The following is a 22,823-nucleotide window of genomic DNA, read 5'->3' on the forward strand; positions in this document are numbered from 1 at the left end:
CAAATAAGTTAGTTGAAAATGATCTCGAAAAACTAACTTAGCTTTTATTACATCTTTTAGAAAAAACAGCTGGAACTTCCAGCTTTTTCTGCCACAATTATCACAAAAATGCATGTGAGACTGCAGGGGGACTGTACATCAATACAGACTGTAGAGTTTCTCCTTTTTAAAATATTTGGATGCTAGTGTGCCGCAGGAATTTTGTCAAGGGTCAAGTGTGCCATGGCTCAATGAAGGTTAAAAAACACTTATCTAAGGGGACCGCATGTAAAGAACCAGCTCACAAAAAAGCGCTGCTCACAACATCTTGAGATGAGGGGAGAAGCAGCAGTGGTTGTGATAACGAAATTAGTGATGTTCTTTCAAACCGGATTAGCACCCGCTTTGACCCTACAGAGAATTTGATCAATGACAATTCCTTAAAAATTAAGGGCTTAAAAAAAAACAAAATCCATCAACTTTAGCTTTTGAAGAAAAAAAATATGATAAGAAAATGATCGACACAATGGAAAAAAAAAAGACAAAGAGGAAGCTACTGTTCTCTGCTCTCGTCTTTGCTTCTGCTCCTACATCTGGCTGTGGATCCTGTCTCAGGCTCGACTTGCGCCCCCGGCTTCCCCCCAATTCCATCTGGATGAAGCTCGTCTGCTGGACTTTAAATATGTAGTTGTAGGATTAGATAAGTTAATTCTTCTCTATAAGTTCTGGTACATCGCCTGTCCGTCCTGGGGGAGGATTCCTCCTTCATGGGAGCACCCCTGAGGTTTCTTTGTTTTTTCCGGAATCCGGTTGTTTTAGGAGTTTTTCCTTACAGCGAAGGAGGGTCTAAGGTTAGATAAGATAAGATAAAGATACTTTATTGATCCCAGCTTGGGAAATTCAGTAGGGATGCCAGTTCAGTTTAGTCTGTTTAGTTAGTTCAATTAAGTATTTTCCTATTGCATTCTATTTATTCATTCTCCTTTTGATTCTATGTTTTACTTATTCAATTACCAATACGAAGCCCATCGAGACGACTCCTTGTTGTGAATTTGGGCTATACAAATGAAACTGAATTGAATTCTCTGGCTGCAGGAAAAACTTGTAGATTCTGAACGCTATACTCATGATGCTGGAATTCGAAATTTTACCAGAACCGTGTCCAGAGAAGACATGAAAAAAGAAATCATCAAAATTTGCTAAACTATTTTCCTGGAGGGAAAACAGAAGCTTCCTGATATGATTGACACAGTACACCGTTTGGAAACGCTGAAGGAAAACAAAAACGAGCTGAGAAGGAATGGTCTCCAGTTTTGGTCCAGAACCTAAAGGGATGCAGTCTGAAAAGCTGCAAAAATTAATCCAGTTCTGAAGGAGCGCCTGTGCACAATGGACCTGGAAGTCAGAGCAATGATTTGGTCTTTGATACAATCAGCAAGAATAGAGGGGGTAGTTACTTACTGCATGGTGGCCCATGCCTACATCAGCGGTAAAGAAGTCGGTCTTCGTGAGGGCTGATAGTAACAGAACCAACTGCATCCCAAGCAGCTTTGTGCTGCTTTGTTATCTAAAATATTCAGCATTCAGCTGGCTCTCTCACAATTAAAAAGTAATTTGTGGTTGACCTTATGGGCAAATATGATGGTTCTGTTACGGGGGGAGATGGGGAGCACCCAGGCGCAGAGGAGAGAGGAGCCAGGAGTTTCATGAACAAAGGAGTTTAATGCCTAAATCAAACTACAAAAACAAAACCACTGCAACTGGCAGGCAAACTCGAAAAGATGAAAGCTCGAAAAGGGGAACCATCAACACCACGCAGAGACAGGGGAACAGCACAATAACAGACTATGGACCAGCACAGGAGGAAGGGAAAGACAAGACTAAAATAAAATACATGCAAGGCAACGAGACACAGGTGGAAACACTCAGGACTGATGGGGAAGGTAAAACTCGAAAACAACTACAAAATAGGAAATACTACAAAATAAAACAGGAAGTATTTCAAACCTATACAGAAAAACAAGGAATCGAACACAAAGGCAAAGAAACTGAAAACCGTTACAGGTTCGGGACATTGTGTATTTATGATAATATCCATTCAATATAACATCCTCATTACTATTACACATATATGGTTACAACTCCAAACTTGAAAATGTTCAGCTCCTTTCTTTGATTGAAAATGATATAATTTGGGGTCTAAATAAATTTCCTGATGAAATTATTATAAGAAGGAGGTGATTTTAATATAGTGTTTATAATCAAATGGCCACCACAAGCTTTAACAGTCCCTTACATTTATTCATGCAGATGTATGATGTCTGGAGAGAAAAATTCCCATCAGATTCTGTTTTTACCTGGAGTAATATGGATCCAAACAGCCTCGCATCGATTACTGGCTGATTTCTGACTTTCTAAGTGCAGATGATATTGCCGTTAACATTTTCCTTTTCCACTAATGGATCATAAAGCAGTTTAAGTTTCTATGAAATTATCCGAAACTAGGTTCCAGAACAAGAAATCTAACTGGATTCTAAGTAACTCACTGCTTACGCTAGACATAATACAACAAAGGTTTTTTAAATAAGTTTCCTATTTTTATAATCAAGCAAACAAAAAAATGTAATGGTAAAAACTGGGAAGTTTTCAAACTTGAAATTGCCTTTTTTTCCAAAACCTTTTTTCAGATTTAAGTAAAACCAAAAATGCTGAAGAAAATTAAATTATGTAGGACATTATGACAATTTCCCCCAAAAATCCTGCAGATTTGTCAGAGGATGTGAATTAAATCTAGCATTTGTACAAAAAAACTAGACAGAATTTATAAGAACAGAGCAGAAGGAAACTTTGGAAGATCAAGGCTGAAATGGATTGAAGTGGGTGAGCGTAATTCCTCTTATTTCTTTCAATTGGTGAAACATTGTGTCAAAACAAATGCACAACAACAATTTGAAATAGAAGACCAGGTAACTTCTGATCCCAAAGTTATTTCAAATTATGTTAGCCTGTTCTACAGTAAACTTCATGCCTTGGAACCGAGTTAAGACCCTGATCATTTGTTGATTATACAGCAAATACAGCCTCTGAACGTGATATATATGCAATTTTTTTCTTTCAGAAAATGAAATACTCTCTTCTATCAACCATCTTAAAAATAACAAATCTCCTGGATCAGATGGGTTAACTAGATACTTTAAGAAACAATTTAGTTATGAAGTTACCAACTTTCTAACCCGGGTATTTTTAGAGAGCACAGAAAGATCCTTCCTCCAACTTTAAATCAATACATACTTACCCCATACACAAACCAAAGAAAGATGAACTTCTCATTGACAATTGGCGCCCCATGTCTATTAATGACTTCAAGATTCTTGTCTGTCTTTGCAAAAAGATTTAAATTTCCTCTAAATTCAGTTATTGCAGAGACACAATCAGGATTCATAGAAAACATGAATCTCCAATAATATTCAATCTTTTTCTTGAAATTCTAGATTACTCCTGTAATGAACAGACGGAGGCATTTGGATCCATCTGAAACCAGATTTATTAGATAACAGAACCAGGGTTCAAGATGGTGGTTAAGGAGCTAAATAGAAAAATGAAACAAACCTGCAGGCGAGACAGATCAAAGTCAAGACAGGCTGATGGGAAATGTAGTGAAGATGAAAATCGAGTCAATAATCAGGGGACGGCTCCCTCTTGTGGTCAGAAGGGGACACAGGTCTTCACCTCAATCTTACAGCTTTTCTCAGTCGCTTTAGTACAATTCTCAGACCAGAATGAAATTTTTACAAAACTATTTGTTCAATCTTCACATCATGATGTCCCTTGTGCACATCATATAAGCAGTTTCTCACTTCTTTGAACAAGTTGCAATTACTTTGGTACATCCATGCAAATGATTATGTACAATTCTCTGCTCTTTGCTACATTATCAATTGTTTATGTCATGTTGATCAAAATGTATTATATAGTTCACTGTGCAATAGTCTTACTCCTCAAAACACGTAGTCATTAGTTCATCATATAAGTCATTAACTGCAAAATGGTTGACCAAGTTGTCATAATGTGACAAACATATTACGCTGCATTGCAAGAGAGGATATTCGCTGTGATGTGGATGAGAATTTATGGCCTAACATACAGGAACGACAAGAGGTGTAGGAAGAGCACACCAATTCCTACTGCACTGCCTGTACTGTTGTACAGAACATTGTCTATCTTTATTTTCCCTTTGTGTTACTGTTTGCAGTGGGTTTTTCCTATGTTGGTATGACATGGTCTGTCAAGAAATTACAATATGAACAATAAAAGTGTAAATGTGAATCTTGTCCAGTGTCTTGCAATCAAACAAAAAAGGTGTAACTTACATTTTACAATATAGTTTTTCTCAGTCGCTTTAGTACAATCCTCAGATCAGAATTGAAGTTTGCAAATACGTGTGTGCATTTCTCAAAACAATTTGTACAAACAGCAAAACACTATGGATTTCTTGCAAAAGCCTGTAATTTTCTCAAAATCTTTAGTTCATCTCTCAAAACTAAGTCTTTATGTCATTGAACATGTCAGTGCCATCAGAATGTCAAGTCCTTGTGTCATTGTCTACGAACAAGACAGTCAAATTACTTAGTCATGTTGTCAATATAACTGTGTACTTTAGAGGGAGGTTCTGAAGTAAACTATGGCTAAAGTTTTGATGACAATTATTGTAAAATGTAAGTTACACCTTTGTTTGATTGCAAGAGACTGGACAAGATTCACATTTACACTTTTATTGTTCACATTGTAATTTGTTGACAGACCATGTCATACCAACATAGAAAAAAAACACTGCAAACAGTAACAAAAAGGGAAAATAAAGATAGACAATATTCTGTACAACAGTACAGGCAGTGCAGTAGGAATTGGTGTGCTCTTCCTACACCTCTTGTCGTTCCTGTATGTTAGGCCACAAATTCTCATCCACATCACAGCGAATATCCTCTCTTGCAATGCAGCGTAATATGTTTGTCACATTATGACAACTTGGTCAACCATTTTGCTGTTAATGACTTATACGATGAACTAATGACTAGGTGTTTTGAGGAGTAAGGCTATTGCACAGTGAACTATATAATACATTTTGATCAACATGACATAAACAATCGAAAATGTAGCAAAGAGTGGAGAATTGTACTTAATCATTTGCATGGATGTACCAAAGCAATTGCAACTTGTTCAAAGAAGTGAGAAACTGCTTATATGATGTGCACAAGTGACATCATGATGTGAAGATTGAACAAATAGTTTTGGGAATTTCATTCTGATCTGAGAATTGTACTAAAGCGACTGAGAAAAACTGTAATTGTCATCAAAACCTTAGCCATAGTTTACAACAGAACCTCCCTCTAAAGTACACAGTTATATTATATTAGATTAGATTAGATTTATTTATTAATGCCACGAATGAGAAATTTCCTTGTCACAGTAGCATGGAGTTTGGCACAAGTATGTACAGACAGTAATGACAAGTTATCAAAAAAACATTTTGAAAGAATATATACAAAAATGAGAGTGTTATGAAAAATAAACAGGGAAAGAGATGTGCAGGAATATAGAGGCCATCTGTATATACAGTTTTGGTACAGTGGAATAAAAAACGAAAAACTATAAAACTATTTACTTAGGTTGGTGTTGAACAGCCTGATGGCAGCTGGGATGAAGGACCTGCGGTAGCGTTCCTTCTTGCATCGTGGGTGCAGCAGTCTGCCACTGAAGGAGCTGCTGAGGTCTGAAACGGTCTGAAACAGTGGGTGAGAGGAGTTGTCCATGATTGATGTCAGCTTGGCTAACATCCTCTTCTCACCCACCTCCTCGATGGAGTCCAAGGAGCAGTCCAGGACAGAGCTGGCCCGTCTGACCAGCTTGTTCAGTCTCTTCCTGTCTCTCTCTGAGCTTCCACTGCTCCAGCACACTACTGCATAAAGGATGGCCGAAGCCACCACAGAGTCATAAAAAGTCCTTAGCACTGTCCTGCACACCCCAAAAGACCTCAGTCGTCTGAGCAGGTGGAGACGACTTTGGCCCTTCTTGTACAGGGCGTTCGTGTTGTGTGTCCAGTCCAGTTTATTGTTTAGGTGAACACCCAGGTACTTGTGATCCTCCACGACCTCAATGTCCAAGCCCTGGATGTTACCGGTGCAGTCAGATGTGGTTTCCTGCTGAAGTCGATCACCAACTCCTTCGTCTCACTGGCGTTGATGTGCAGGTGGTTCAGAGCACACCACTCCACAAAGTTGGTGATGACCTCCAGGTACTCAAGATCGTTTCCCTGCGATACCCGCCCGACAATGGCTGTATCATCAGAGAACTTCTGGAGGTGGCAGCTTGTCAGTGTTGTGTGTGAAGTCCTATGTATACAGGGTGAAGAGGAAAGGACAGAGCACCGTGCGGCACCCCAGTGCCGGTACTCCCTTTGCAACCTGGTTAACGCTGTCAGCTCTTCCATCTTATTGGGGAGAGATCTCACGTTGCCCATAATAACAGACGGCATGCATGGTTTGTACCGTCTGTTCTTCTCCCGACGCTTCACTCCAGCTCTGCAGCCCCGTCTCCTTTTCCGTAGTTCCACGGGGATCTCCGGTCGTTGTCCCGGGAGCACCTTTGTGTTGCACAGTGCTATCAGCTGATTCCGTGTGTAAAAAATGGAGCCCTGGCTGAACGGGTCTCCGGATGCCGTATTTAACAGGCAAAGAATTAAAAGTACACATATTCCAAACCTCGCTATATGTACATCCATAGGAGTAAAAGTCCGACTGAGGTTGGTAGAGAAAAATGACGTGAGACAGCACGAAAAAACACAAAAAGACGGCGAAATTCTCGGAGCTACTGTAACTGGCTGTTGGCATGTCCGGCGCCAAAAAAAAAAAAAAAAATTAACAACATGACTATGTAATTTGACTGTCTTGTTCGTAGACAATGACACAAGGACTTGACATTCTGATGGCACTGACATGTTCAATGACATAAAGACTTAGTTTTGAGAGATGAACTAAAGATTTTGAGCAAGTTGTAGACTTTTGCAAGAAATCCATAGTGTTTTGCTGTTTGTACAAATTGTTTTGAGAAATGCACACACGTATTTGCAAACTTCAATTCTGATCTGAGAATTGTAACAAATATGAACTTCTTCCAGTAAATACTGTCATTGATAAAAATGTTTCCTTCTTAACTCTCAGACACACCACTGTTGAAAGATCCAGTTTATACTATACAAGGAAGAATGACAAAGCCCTCTTTCAAAAAAATGTAATTTCTGTTCCCTCTGCTTGTCATGGAAAGGCTTTACTTGGGTTTTAGCTGTGATAACTCTTTAATTATTCTGGAAAGGATTGCCGATTATTTTTTTTTCACTTTTGAAGAACCATTCAGGCTTCTGAACCATTTAAAAGTACTGGAGAAGCTCCAATTAAGAAATGTTGGAAAACAGCACTTTATTTCATCGACCATACTTTTAGAACCTTACATTCATTCAATTTTTTTTCCTTTACTGAAAAATATTTAGCTGTGGAAATCAGACAATGTTGACTGTTACCTTTATATATATATATATATATATATATATATATATATATATATATATATATATTAATTTGCCAAACTAAAAGCACCATTTGCTTTGGTAAAAGCAACATATATATGAGACATTGTGATCATTAAATAAACAGAATGTTACCAATGTTACAATGAAAGATGTATTAATATTCAGGTACAATTTTTTTAAAGTCATACTCTTCAAAAAAATAAAAGTGTTCCGGGACAATATCGGAATACGTGGGACGTGTAACGGAATGCTTATTGTATCGCCAGACTCTTGCCAGTACACACCCCTAAAAAACATGGAAACATGAAATTCAAGTGTACTAGTTTATCCTGTGTTTTGACTGTGTTTTAAAAAACTCCTTGTGGTTCTGTTTGTGAATTGTGTTTTGATTTAATTGGTGATGAGTAAAATGGCTAAGGGAGAAATAATTGCAGAACAGATGAGAAGTATGAAAAGAAGGTATGGTGATTGCTGATCTAATTAAAGCAGGAGGGGTTGCAGAGCGTAATGACTCAACATGTAACACTTCTATTTTTTCCTTTAAAAAACCTCCATTATTCTGATGGGGCAGCACGGTGGCGCAGTGGTTAGCGCTCTTGCCTCACAGCAAGAAGGCCCCTGGTTCAAGTCCCATCTGGGGGACATGAAAAACAAAACATCAATGGGGGACATTTCTGTGTGGAGTTTGCATGTTTTCCCTGTGAATGCGTGGGTTCTCCGGCATCTCCAGCTTCCTCCCACCATCCAAAAACATGCTTCATAGGTTAATTGGTCACTCTAAATTGTCCATAGGTGTGAGTGTGAGAGTGAATAGGTGTGTGATTGTGGACATTCTACCCTGCGACAGACTGGCGACCTGTCCAGGGCATTCCCTTCCTTCGCCCACAAGTGGCCTGGATAGGGTCCGGCAGCCCCATGACCCTGAAAGGGACAAAACGGAATAGAAAATGAATAAATGAATGAAAATTATTATTCTGATTATATCTGAGATTTACAAGCTGTCAATAATGCAGTTGTTGAAAGTATGTCGTAAGAAAAGTCTTTTTTGTAGAGTCCTGACCTAAAAATAAATCAGCTGCTATACAATATACAAGTTCTTCTGAAGAAATATTGTTCAAAGCAAGAAATTATTTTCTATGGGCCTCACCATAAAATAGAGCTCACCACAGCAGTTGCAAAAAGATGTTTTAGCTGATTACTGAATTAGACAAAAGTAAAAATTAATTTAAGCTGAAAAATAAACTATGAATCTATGGAGTCCTATACTGTCATAATCAAATAAATAAATATTTAATTAAATAAATAAATATGACCTCATAAAAATACACAATAAAAACAATAAATCTCTCATAAATATATAAAAAGATCATGATATTGTGAAAAACCTGCACCCAGATTTTAAATTAGCCATTATATTATTCAATATATTTAATTTTGCTTTAAAAACCTGTTCATTATTTTAAAACAGCATTTATATTTATTTATATTCATTTCAATCATGTGGAATATTATTATAATTCTACGTCTTTTCTCAGAACCTTGGATTTCAAAATCAATATTTTCCAAAGTAGCTTTGTTTTTATTTCATGTTGCTGTTTTTCACAATGGCTTATTTATTTCATGCAGAGCTTTTTCAGGAGACTGAGTCTGTCTGTCAATTAAACTAGACAAGGCAGAGACACTTTGGTGATTGGCTACTCCTTTACTCAGACATGAGCAGCAGCACCATAACTACAGGGGGGTGTTACCAAGATGGCGGAAGAAGCGGTTACTTTTTTCGGGGCTCCGACGCTTCACCTGAAATAACAACTCTTTCCATGTGAGAAGTTCAACCAAAGCTAAAGAAAATACCAGTAAAGAACTTTCAAACCGATTCAGCTTGAAAGAGGTTTGTTTACCACTGTTTTAGTTATATTTTTCGACTTCGACGTGATAGAAGAAATGGCTAACACTAGCAAAGACCATGAGTACCATCTAGTGGTTTCAGGACAGACATGCAGCAAGGGAGAGGTTGAATGGATGGATGAGCAGGAAGACACCTCTCAGACGAGAGTCTGAGAAAAGAAAATGCTTCTCTTCGTGAAATGTGTCTGGAACATGCAAGATATAAACGAAGATGGTCTCTGCGACTTATTGGCCTTCCTGAGAAAGAAGGGGAAATCACATGAGATGAAACTCTCAAGATCCTTTGCAAAGTGATGTCGGTCAACGTTGAGGAACTACGAAACACAGTGGACACAGTGCATCGGCTGGGACAGAAAGGAAAAAACAACCAACCAAGACAAATCATCATCCAGTTTGGAATGAGAATTGTTCGAGACCAAGTCTGGAGAATGTCAAAAAATGCAAAAATCTGCAAAGATCTAAATGTTCGCTTCAAAGAAGACTTTTGCAAAGACGACAGGGAGACTCGTCAGCGTCTTTGGCCGAGAGTGGAGGAGGCGAGGAAGAGAGGACTCAAGGCCTTTTTATGAGGGGCCGTATAAGACATTATTTATTATGAGGGGCCGTATAAGACATTATTTATTCTGAACCATTCACATTCATACATTCTTGCTCTCACAGTCATATATACTCTCTTTCGCATACATATATTCTCTTACGCATCCATATATTCTCTCTCTCACATTCATACATTCTTGCTCTCACAGTCATATATACTCTCTTTCGCATACATATATTCTCACTTAAACATCCATATATTCTCTCTCTCGCATGCATATATATTACTTTACACATACATACATTCTCACTCTCATTGTCACTCTTAAAAAAGAATGTATGTATGTGAAAGACAAGTATATATGAACGTGTGAGGAAGAGTTTATATGTGTGTGTGAGAGAGGAGTATGCATGAAACGGAAGTGACTTTGCATGAAAAGGAAGGCACTTTGAATGAAAAGGAAGGCACTTTGCATGAAACGGAAGGCAGATGATTTCTCGTGCTCTGATTGGACGAGAGGCCGCCACCTCCCATTTTGAACAGACGCTAACATGAACCAATAAGAAGGCCATCGGAACCTTAAGAAATATTTTATCTTCACCTCAAGTGGTCACAATTTTGTCTGCATCTCTAGAGACACAAAGGAATGTCTCAAATACCAATAATGGTAATAGAAGTGCCACCGAAACAGAAAATCCGTATCCACCTTATTCCTAGCCCCCATGAGCCTTTGCGTGAATTATGGGCGACACTTCCTGTAGACGCTGGAACACGCATTTACATTAAAACAAATTCCTCTTGTTTTCGATCCATAACTACATATAAATGTGGGAAAACCAGCTGTCATTTCTTAAAAAAGGCAACGGTGAGGTGGAGATGAAATATTTGTTAAGGTTCCGATGGCTGCAGGACCCCCGTGGCTACTTCTTGCCGGTTCGTTTTTTTTTAAATAAACTTTATTAACAATATCTTGCACATACAAAATACCAAACACAAAACTCCACTGTGTGCAAAATACAATCTTCACGTTCGCCATGAGAATGAACAAAAAAAACATAATGATAACCATGTAAAACAGGTTATGCAAAAAGAAAACAAAAATAATAAGGCAAAGGAATCTGTTAAAGTTTCAGGAGAGACCATGTTTCAACTGTTCTGACAGCTTTTTTGTTAGTGGAAGATTTAATACTGTTCACATACAAAACCATTTCTTTCTGAAAAACATAAAACACGTTTTTTTTGTTGGCATATTTACATTTGTGTATAAAGTATTTAGCCATAATTATAAGTAAATTAACTACATATATTTTTTCTGCATTAAGTCTTCCTTGTGTAAAATATCCAAAAATAATATGCTCGTAAAATAATCTATAATCTTCACATAAATGAGTTCTTATAAAATGTATCACATCTTTCCAAAATAGTTGAGTGAAATAGCAAAACCAAATAAGATGAGGCACAGTTTCTGGTGAGGAATGACAGAATGAACAGTTTATGTCCAGATCTTTTTTAAACTTAGTAAAGAAATGTTTCACTGGATAAAATTTGTGAAGAATTTTGAAAGAAATTTCTCTGATTTTATTGGTGATGAAATACTTTTGTGGCAGGGTCCAAACCTTTTCCCACTGAATTCTACATCCAAAGCTGTTCCAGTATGAGATAACATACGGTTTTGTGGCAATCTCATTTTGAAACAGAGAACGGATACTTTGATTATTACTGCTAGCTGAAAAACATACCTTTCCACACCACAAGTCTGTTAATTTGGGATTTCTTGCTTGTTCATGTTAGCGTCTGCACTGTAATCCCTAGCGAGTTGACTGAACTTAAAAATTATTTTGTAACAGATTACGCAACAGTTTAGTTATATTATTAAAACTTTTAAGTTAACATTTTTTAAAATTCATATTGTCAGTTGGCTTACATTTGTATTATTTCATATAAAAAATATTAAGATTCCTCAACTTATAAAAGAGAGATTATTTACTTAAAGTTTTTTATATTTTCCAACTAAAAAACGCTTTAACTAACTATATTTTTATATTACTCAACTCATAAAATATGTAAAATTCACTCAAATGCTTTATAAATTCTTTAACTCATTAAATGTGTAGCATTGAAAATATTTAAAATTCTTCAGCTTAAAATGTATTCTAAACAGAGATATTGATACTGCCCCACTACATTTTAAAGGCTAACATTGATAAAAACCAACAAACGTGAAGGCCACACAATAGTGATTGCTTAATACACTTTTTTAATTGCTCTTTAAAAAAAAAGCACAAATATCAAGAGGATGAAGAAACAATAAGTGCAATAAAACTGCATTATAAGAGTGCCACACAACATATTGACAAAAAGAGTTGGTTTTGTATTGTACGACAGAAAAAGCAAATGATCACAACAAAACACATTAGTAGCATAACACTTAAACCAACAAATAGTCCATTCTGGAAGACTCACTCAACGAAACATTCTTCAGCGTCAATAAATGTCCTTTCAGTGGTTTGCTGTCCTCAAGGCTCATGACAGCACTCTGAATAAATATGAAGGCAAGTTCAAGTTTTTTGGGGTGCTGTAGGTCCAGAGCATAGATGTCCCCGAAGAGTTAGAAGAGATTAGTCAGCCAGATGTGTGGGACCACTGACGGCAGCATCAGGAGCATCACCACGACAACTGAGAAGATACCCACAGAAGTGTCTGTGAGGTCTGGTATTCTGAAAAATACAAAACAAAAAACACAGATGAGTTCAGACCCTCAAAGATATTCATCACACTAATGTCCAAAACTGACATTCCTGCCATCTGTCAATGGGAATCTTTTCATGCTAACATTCTGTTAGCTTTTAATCAACTGGCTATGATGTTTTAAGGACCAACTCCAATTAAAATTGTGTTTTTAAAAAGTTGTTTAGCATTTTTCTGAAGGAGGACATTTATAAAATAATTTAAGACTAAAGCTTCATTTTTCTTTATTCAAATAATGATGGATCAGGAGCAGAAAAAGGTAAACGAAAAGGTTCCCACTCCTTCCAATCAGGAGTCCCTGATGTTCGCCTTTCATCTTCCGTCTCATTTTTAAAGCCATTTAAAAATATCACTCAGTTTACAAACTACAAACAATTGCCCTATTTATTATGTCACTCAATAAAATCTCAATCAATATTAAAGGATTAGTGAAAACCATTGACAGGGAGTCGTGTGCACTTACAGTACAGGTCATGAAGAAGTTGGAGGCATCTTCATGCAGATAAACAGGAAGTGCAAGGAGGACAAGTGCCCGTCTCATGTTCACGTCACGCTGGTCCCAAAAGAATAAAAAGAAATATCCATTACCATTGAAGCAAATGCAGAGCAAACACTTCCAATATTTATTCAAGGAACTTTAAGAAATAATAAAATGATACCTTTTCTAGATGTCTATTTCTAGTAAGAGGACAATACAGTGTTTATGTCATGATCCACTTCAGGTCAAAGACCCAAAGTCATTTTTAAGGCAAGTTACACCTTGGCTTCTTACAGCTGTTTACAAATGATTTGTTATCCGTTTTTGAATTATGCACATTAGAAATTCACCTGGAGGTCATAAATCCTAACCAAGCTGGCCAGTTCCTGTCTGTTTTGGTGGACTTAGTCTCAGAAAAGGGCAGCTTTAAGTTACACAAACATGTAAAAACTGCACAATTTCCTCTGACTGCATCTACTCTACATAAATCCATTTTAGATCTTGACAGATAAGTTTTCATGGTTTCAAATGATGGAATGGTGCTAATGCAACATCATTTTATTATTGTAATATACTGTCATAAAGACATGACAATATTCCAAAGTGTCTCCACATACATGGCAGTGGAAACACTTTGGAATATTGGCTATGTAGTACTGCAGTATTATATGTAGTACTGCATAGTGCCAAAGTAACGGAACACAACTTGCACCTCCATTCCATTGTGCCACCTTCAGCCTGCAATCTAAATATGTTTAGTTAAATTGTAAATAATTTCAACTCTATTTAGACCTTTGGCTAGTTAAAATGTGCATAAATGTTTCCATGCTGCCGTATAAATCTAATAATGGTAATAGTTCAGGATGAATGCATTAAATAAGTATAAAACTCACCCACTGACACCTCTTTTCTGGTGAAATGGTGACTTTCTGGTGAACTTTCTGAAGTTCAGTATCTGAAAAAGTCCAAAAGAGATTTTTCAATGTTAAAAATGTTTCAATTATATTCTGATCAAAAAACATTTATTGCACTACACAACCTCTTGCATTTTTTTTTTTTTTTTTTAAATAGCTCTAGACAAATAACAGACAAGTTACCTGGCTGGCCTTGGCGTCTACCTGGAGGTGAAACACTGAACACTCTGTAGTTCGGTACCTGAACACAACACGAGCACGTTGATTAATTTATTTTTACAAAAACCTTTTTTATAATGAAGATCAATGATTTATAAAAGCTTAAAGCTGCATTCAAAACCCATTGCTTCCATGTAGCAACCAGGCTTAAAACTGTTGGCGGTGGCTCCTCCCACACAACCGTTAGAGGCTTTGAGTGACATTTTTGGACAAATGTCCAGCAGCAAACTTTAGCCACAGACAGAGGCCTCCAACGCGAATTTCACACGCGGATCATGTTTAGTGTGATTGCAGCATAACAGATCATTTCTACCTCTGAAAAAAAAAAAAACCTCATCACTGTCGTAACTTACGGGCAGAAATGCATTTTGTGTTTGGCTCGCCATACGTCTGCTATGACAAACTAATCATGTATACATTGCCACATTAATCTCTAAAACAATCATAACACACATATGTTTAAACAACAGTAAACCACATTTACGGTAGTATAAGAGCATTTTTAAAGCATTCATTCAAAATAAACCATGAACGATACTTACCAAATTAAATCAGGGCTGAAGACAAGACGGCACCATCAGCGATGAGGCGGATGGAAAAAAAAAACCGAGGTTGGGGCGTCTTGAAGCGGGACGAAATTGCAACGCTTTGCAGAAAAATAAAATGCTCGACTTTCAATTTCAAACGTCGCATACTCGCATTCGGCAAATCCAACATGGCCACCTGAGCTAACGTAGAGAAAACGAAAGACCCTCCCACCAGTACGTGATGACGTTATGACGCTACTTCAGGGATCTTAAAATTTTTGAGTGCTAGATACAAATAAGCTTTAAAATATTTAGCACTGTTAAGTTAAATTTGAAAGAATCTTGATAGAGCTTAATACTTTATAGTTGAATCAACTACAAAATGACATTTAAGTTGTGTAACCTTAATAGTTATGAGTCAGTACAAGTGATAGGGTTTAGAGTGTGTTCAAAATGGGAGGTGGCGGCCTCTCGTCCAATCAGAGCACGTGAAATCATCTGCATTCCGTTTCATTCAAAGTGCCTTCCTTTTCATTCAAAGTGCCTTCCTTTTCATGCAAAGTCACTTCCGTTTCATGCATACTCCTCTCTCACACACACATATAAACTCTTCCTCACACGTACATATATACTTGTCTTTCACATACATACATTCTTTTTTAAGAGTGACAATGAGAGTGAGAATGTATGTATGTGTAAAGTAATATATATGCATGCGAGAGAGAGAATATATGGATGTGCAAGTGAGAATATATGAATGCGTAAGAGAATATATATGCATGCGAGAGAGAGAATATATGGATGTGCAAGTGAGAATATATGTATGCGAAAGAGAGTATATATGACTGTGAGAGCAAGAATGTATGAATGTGAGAGAGAGAATATATGGATGCGTAAGAGAATATATGTATGCGAAAGAGAGTATATATGACTGTGAGAGCAAGAATGTATGAATGTGAGAGAGAGAATATATGGATGCGTAAGAGAATATATGTATGCGAAAGAGAGTATATATGACTGTGAGAGCAAGAATGTATGAATGTGAATGGTTCAGAATAAATAATGTCTTATACGGCCCCTCATACTGTTTCGGTGCTGTGTGTCTTTAGCGCCGTGTGGGATAAGGAGGAAGGGAAACAGTAGCGCGCAAGTGAGTGACCATTCCGTTTGTGTTATTCAGTTAGGGATAACAGTAACAAAATAAAATGTTTCCTCTAAAAAAACAGAGACTGGATGTTTTATTAACCCACTCTAGAAGCGCAGAGGTTCTGAACGTGGCGTTAACGTGCGCGCGCTTGAACACCCGGTGCCGGTTTGTATGTGTCAAAGACAGAAAAATCCCCCATGACTGAGACCGCGCCCTACCATCCGGTGCACCTTATGGTCGTGAAAATACGGTACATAAACATTGGCCGAAGTCACAGTAACATTTTCAATTCTTTCCCTAATAACCTATCGTCCTTCTTTGTTACCGCATTTTCCAGACTACAAGTCGCCCTTTTTTTCATAGTTTGGCAAGGGGTGCGACTTATACTCCGCAGTGACTTATATTAGAAATAAATTGAAATAAATACATTGTTAATCCTCCTGTTATGTTCATTTGTGCGGAACAGAGATGATGTTCCTGGGTCACTTTGATGTATGAGGTATGTTAAGTGTTAAGAGTATGTTAAGTGACTCAGAGAAACAGCAAACCTTTTTTGTAGTGAGATCTTGAAGGCTAAAAACATAATATTCTATTTTCCAATGATTTCATAGATTCAAAAATGGAATAAAAATGACAATTGTTTCTACAAATACAGGATGAAAACAGAGTATTAGTTGGCCAATGATGCTTCATGAAAGGAATAAATAAATAAGTATGAGAAAGAATTACTGTGAAATTATGAGATAAACAGTCTGCAATGATTGTGTCATATGAGTTTGTGCAAGTTATTATATCTTGGTCTCAGATTTTGTCAAATAAATTTCCCATTAAAATGCGACTTATAGTCCAGTGCGACTTATCTGTGTGTTTTTTACTTTATAATGCATTTTTGGGCTGGTGTGACTTGTACTCCGCAGCGACTTATAGTCCGGAAAATATGGTATTCACTTCTGAATTTTTCTCAAATTGAATTGATTTAGATACAAGAATAGCAACTCCCCTTCTATGGCTTTGTGTGAATGAGCTTTAGAAAATATTCCTATAACAATATTTTGAAAGTTTCTTAAGTTCTTTGGCATTTAGAGGTCTTTCCTGTAGTAAAACAACATGAACATTGTCTTTTTTCAGTTTTTTTATGACTCGTGCCCATTCAACAGGATTCCCTAGGCCATTAATATTATGGGACATTTACTTTTAACATTTGGCCAAACATGGAGTTTGAGAAAGCTTCTTTACTGGTTGGTTGCTAGTAATCCTAAACAAACTGTAACACTCCCAAACATTTATGTGTTTATTCTGTTGTTCGTCCAGTCCAGCTTGTTGTCCAGCCACAGCCCAAGATATTTATAGGTCTGCATGACCTCCACCTCCTCCACTCCTATCAGAACTGGTCTGGGGTTGGGTCTGTCCCTCCCAAAGTCGACGACCAGTTCATTAGTCTTGGAGGTGTTGAGGTGTAGGTTATTTTTGTGGCTCCAGACAACAAAATGAACACATTGCAGATGAAATCGCTCCACTCCAAAGTTGTGATGTTGGTCTTCTGATTGGTTATAACTGCCCACAAGCACTCATACCCCGTCAAGTGGTTTCTGGCAAGGAAAATCAACCATTTGGACAAAAAAACTGATCTGGGCTGGAGTATCATGGGCTTTGGCAATCCATGTCTTGATTATGGTGATGCCTTTGGAGTAAGCCACAAAGTCATTGTGAAGCAAGTGGTTCCAGCTGTTCAACCATCTTCAAGGTTCATCAATGAAGTGCATTACGTGTGCAGAACTCAAATAAAGGAAATGGTCTCACCTGCTAATGTAATCAAGCTGCTGGAGTGTGACTTTGCGGAAAGAGCTGCAGAAGATGTTAAGATCTCCCAAGAAGATCTCAGGTTCCTGATGAAGATGAAGAAAGTAAATTTAGAACAACAGAATAAACACATAAATGTTTGGGACTGTTACACTCCCACCAATCACTTTTGATTTATAGAGCTAAATATTGCCTTTAAACTTATGAACTTGTTATTCTAAATATTCATATTCAATGAATTGTGAACTAATTATGGATTTTGCCTTGTTACTCTTTTATCTAAAGTATTAAGAGTTCAGTCTCCTTAATTTGCTTCCAACAGGACAACTGTCTTTTGAATGGGCCTTTCCAGGTAAACAGGTTTGGAGATACGCTTTCCTTTTTTATCTAGAGTGCGATCACTCATCAGTAGCTTGACCTTTCTCACTCTTTCATCGTTACTAGGGTACACATCAACGATTTTTGCCAACTTCCACTGGTTTCGTGGTGTTATTTCATCTTTCAAAAGTTCAATACCATTGATTTGGGCATTTCAGTATTGTTTAGTCCATTTTTGTCTACTTTGAAGATTCAGCAAGTACCGGTACTCCTTTTTCCATCATGTCCAAAAGGTATTGGCAAGGAGTTGAACACGACACCACCTCTTCTGAAGATAAAGATCTTCCTTGACAAACTTGCCTGGTGGTGGAGAGATGATTGTGGACTTCATGGTCAATATGTGGTTTGGCGTAAGAGGTTCTGGGCTTGATGGGTCACATAGTTGATCTGTGGTAAGAGGTCGACTATTTATCACTGCCATGACTTCATAAAGGAAAGTTCTTAGGGAGGAGCTGTCAAGTTGTTTAGCTGATTGTTCAAGGATGGATGACAGAACACTTCTTATGGGGCGGATTTGTCATTCCCAGACACCACCCATATGACTTGAAGCAGGGGTGTTCATGAGAAACTTGCATTCCAGATTTTCCAGATTGATTTGGTCCATTTCCTTGAATGCCTCTGCGAACTCATTTCTTGCACCGACAGAGTTTGGTCCCTGATCGAATCTTATCTGACGAACTGAGCCTCTTATGGCGATGAATGCACGCAGTGCATTGATGAAGGCATCGGTGGTTAAATCATCAAGCATTTCTATGTGCACTGCTCTTGAGCACATGCAGGTTGTACTGTCCTCACAACATGTGACTTGATGCTGCTAGACAGCCAGCGAACAAATACAAGCACTTCCAAGTTGGTTTGAGTTGCTTCTTTAATTTCTCTTCATCTTGAACAATACTCATATTATTATTTGTAACTGAAATAAACAGAAAAAATGTGTTCACAGACATTACCTTTCCATAAGAAGGTATGACTACGGTGGCCCTGAAGTGCAAAGCATTCAACAAATCAATCGATACAAAAACATTTTTAAGATCACAACAATTAAAAAAAAAAAAAAAGTTAAAAAGCAGCATTACATTTTAGAAAACAAAACAAAATTTCAGAAACCAAAACTTAAAAAAAAAAAAATGAAAAAAAAAAAAACATTTCAGAAAACAAAATTTCCAGAAAAAAAAGAAATATTAAAAAATGAAAACATTTCAGAAAACAAAATTAATTTCCAGAAAAAAATGAAATATTAAAAAATGAAAAATTTCAGAAAAAAATGAAATATTAAAAAATGAAAAACATTTCAGAACACAGAATTAATTTCCAGAAAACAAAACGAAATCTTCAAAAATGAAAAACATTTCCAAACCGGAAGAGGCAGGTACTATGGGACAACGCTGATTGGATGATGATTTTTGTCAATCATTTGAACTGAAAAGTATTTTAAATGAAGCAATGCCGGATTTTATCGTCCGAACAACAATGTACTATAATAATACACGTATTTCCCATTTATATATCAAATAAAAATTGCAGCAAACTGTTAATGAACTTTTAAATTATTTTTTTAACATTTCGCCTGACACACGATCACCCGGAAGTAGTTTGTGAGCACTTTTACTTTGAACGCTGTGCGCTAATGTCTACGGCTGCGAGGTTCACGCTGTCAATCATCTTCAGGTAAGAATCAAGTCTGTGATCTTTTCTTTTGTCAGTCACATGTCTCTAAGGATGTTAATTTTAGGATGTTAATTAAAGTGCTGCTTTGAAAAGATAATTTCTTTTTATCTTGCGCATGCGCAAAAGGAACCCGATGAGACGAACCGTCTTCACATGATAGCCGTTCCCGTTTTCGGTGACAACATGAGAGAAAAAGCTCCGAGCCAGCCTGATTCTGCTCTATACAGTAATTACAGTAATTATATGGCATCAGTGTTGCTAAAAATCTACTTTAAGACTGAAATCAGTAAACAAGTTCTTATGGGAAATAATATTAAAGTGCATTGTATATTTTTGAACCATGCATATACATATACTGACACTTAAAAATAAACTTTAAAAGTTTATAAAATACTTAATTGAATTAACATGTGATATTTCTGCAGGTGAAGTTTCTCAAAGCGAAGTTCCAGAAAGGTTTGTGCTGCAGAAGAACAGATGGCAGCTCTACATGGGAATTCAAAAAGACTAAAGTCATTCATATCATTGTGCAGTGTACAGGCAAGTCACCATGATTTATGTGCAATGTAATCAATAAATATTTAACCTTAATATCTATTTTTTTTTTTTTTAATTGCAGGTCCTTTAAAAAAAGTCTTTAACCTGCTGCATAAGCCTGATTAGTCATAAATGATGCAGTGGGGAGTGAAAAACAAAGCACAATTCCTGGCTTTAGCGTCGGGCTGATGATCTGGAAATCACATCTATGAGGAATCGCATCAAACACTTGTACAACTCCAAACAACTTAATGTTCCTTTAAGCAAAACTCCAGTTTAAAATGTTCATATTAGGCTTGCTTCATTTAGGAGTTTTTCCATGTTTACCATTTGTGTTTTAAAGCTTTATTAACAAAGTTGATGTTTGATTTTCAAAGCTGTTGTTTAGAAATGTTTCTTTGTCAATGAAAAAACTGAATGCTGACGTGAGGATTGTAATAATGGATATGAAAATAAACAAATTTGTTTCATAGCAATGCAGTATATTTATTGAAAACTTAACATGAATACGTTATTCAGTAACAGAAACAAAGAAACAGTTGTGGATTTTCCTTTATGGGCTTCTTCATGCAGTCAATCAAATGTTACGGTTTACATTCAGCATTTACTCAGCGTGCCTGTCAGTCACATTTATTAGAGGATAAAATGCATCTGGGAAAAGTCTGTTTGTGCTTAACAACTATATCAAAAAGAGTCATGTCAGGAAAGGTTTGTCCACATTGCTGCTCAGCATCACATCCAGAGGAAGATGCACAGGTAAGAGATGCCAGTTCCTGCTCGTACATGCTTGCAGCTTCCTCTGCCCTGGACTCCAGCTCCATTGAAATCCCTGAAGGAAATAAATTAATAAATTAAAAATCCCTGAAAAACATCAGCCGCCATTAATCTTTCATTCAGGAAAAAGTTGAGTTCATCAAAATGAGGAGAAAATGGGTTAAACCAGAAATTCATTAGGGAGGGGTCAAAACACCAAACTCAGAATAAAATACATTATTTCAGTCTTATAAAAATACATTCTAAAACAATTTGGTATTCCTCCTCTGCCTGAAAGACTAAAATGTTTTTTTAAAGATTTTTTTTACTTTACGGACTTTGCCAGCGTTAGTTACACACCTTTACATGTCTGATGATGTGCACATCCAGTCATTTACTGTCATGTTTCTGTGCACTGACACACTCTAAAGTCACAGATCTTAATAGTGTGAATAAGAAGCATTCATAAATGTTATTCTGAGACACAAACTGCTGCAGTTTACCTGACAGCTTTGCTGATTTATGCGGCTGGTACACCTGTCTGAGAATCCTGCCCACGTGACCCCCCCTCTCCAGCTGATGAGGTAACCTGTCATTAACGTATGACTGAAGGATCTTGGATCTGTCTGTAAACACCCACCTAGAAATCACGTTTAACGCTACATTTATTAGATCAAACAAATGTGCCTCCATACCTTATCTGTGGATGGCGGGACTGCATTTCCTGATGTGCGCCGTCTTTAACACCCGTTTCTTCGCAACTGCTGCTTCAGACAGAATCCTCCCACAGAAATTTCGAAACATTTGTAAACCTGGTTGGTGTTGATATTTCTGCGTGCGTTCTGTCATCACATCCGCTAAATATTCAAAGATTAACGTTTAAGTTAACGTTTTATCGTCCTTCCCTTATATTGTTTACCTGCGGAACGGACGTCATCCACACAAACTACTTCCGGGTGACCGTTCTGCTTCATACGAAATGTTAAAAAAATAATTTAAACCTTCATTATCTGTTTGCTGCATTTTTGATTTAATATGTAAATGGGAAATACGTGGATTATTATGGTACATTGTTGTTTGGACGATAAAATCCGGCATCGCTTCATTTAAAATACTTTTCAGTTCAAATGATTGACAAACATCATCATCCAATCAGCGTTGTCCCATAGTACCTGCCTCTTCCGATTTGGAAATGTTTTTCATTTTTGAAGATTTCGTTTTGTTTTCTGGAAATTAATTCTGTGTTCTGAAATGTTTTTCATTTTTTAGTATTTCTTTTTTTTTTCTGAAATGTTTTCATTTTTTAATATTTCTTTTTTTTCTGGAAATGAATTTTGTTTTCTGAATTTTTTTTTCTTTTTTTTCTTTTTTCTTTTTTATGTTTTGGTTTCTGAAATTTTGTTTTGTTTTTCTAAAATGTAATACTGCTTTTTAAATAGATAAAAATGTTTTTGTATCGAGTGATTTGTTGAATGGTTTGCACTTCAGGGCCACCGTAGGGGCAGCCCTGTCTAGTTAAACGTTGTAGACAAAAAGGACTTGAGCAAATGTTTGTTTGTACTGATGCCTTGGGATCGGCATAAAGTAACTTTATTAAAGAGATATAATTAGGTCCAAAGCCAAACCTAGACAGGGTTGAAAAGAGAAAAT

At 36.9% G+C, this 22,823-nt stretch overlaps 4 long non-coding RNA genes across 4 annotated transcripts; 1 reads left to right on the forward strand and 3 right to left on the reverse strand.

The window, feature by feature from the left end:
* Positions 1–12,241: 12,241 nt before the first annotated feature.
* On the reverse strand, positions 12,242–13,314 carry LOC144984458 (uncharacterized). The gene is made up of 2 exons (XR_013648170.1): positions 13,216–13,314; positions 12,242–12,721 (listed from the first exon to the last, which is right to left on the reverse strand). It is a non-coding gene; the product is annotated as an uncharacterized LOC144984458 (long non-coding RNA).
* An 804-nt stretch (positions 13,315–14,118) lies between these two features.
* LOC144984457 (uncharacterized) lies at positions 14,119–16,472 on the reverse strand. The gene is made up of 3 exons (XR_013648169.1): positions 14,906–16,472; positions 14,328–14,385; positions 14,119–14,185 (listed from the first exon to the last, which is right to left on the reverse strand). It is a non-coding gene; the product is annotated as an uncharacterized LOC144984457 (long non-coding RNA).
* A 3,026-nt stretch (positions 16,473–19,498) lies between these two features.
* LOC144984464 (uncharacterized) lies at positions 19,499–20,896 on the forward strand. Its single transcript, XR_013648177.1, has 3 exons — positions 19,499–19,883; positions 20,309–20,423; positions 20,503–20,896. It is a non-coding gene; the product is annotated as an uncharacterized LOC144984464 (long non-coding RNA).
* On the reverse strand, positions 20,882–22,456 carry LOC144984463 (uncharacterized). Its single transcript, XR_013648176.1, has 2 exons — positions 21,869–22,456; positions 20,882–21,249 (listed from the first exon to the last, which is right to left on the reverse strand). It is a non-coding gene; the product is annotated as an uncharacterized LOC144984463 (long non-coding RNA).
* Between the last annotated feature and the right edge of the window lie 367 nt (positions 22,457–22,823).

This window comes from Oryzias latipes, chromosome 16 (genome assembly GCF_053564925.1).
Source record: "Oryzias latipes strain Hd-rR chromosome 16, Olatipes_Hd-rR_3.1".
NCBI classification, from domain to species: domain Eukaryota; kingdom Metazoa; phylum Chordata; class Actinopteri; order Beloniformes; family Adrianichthyidae; genus Oryzias; species Oryzias latipes.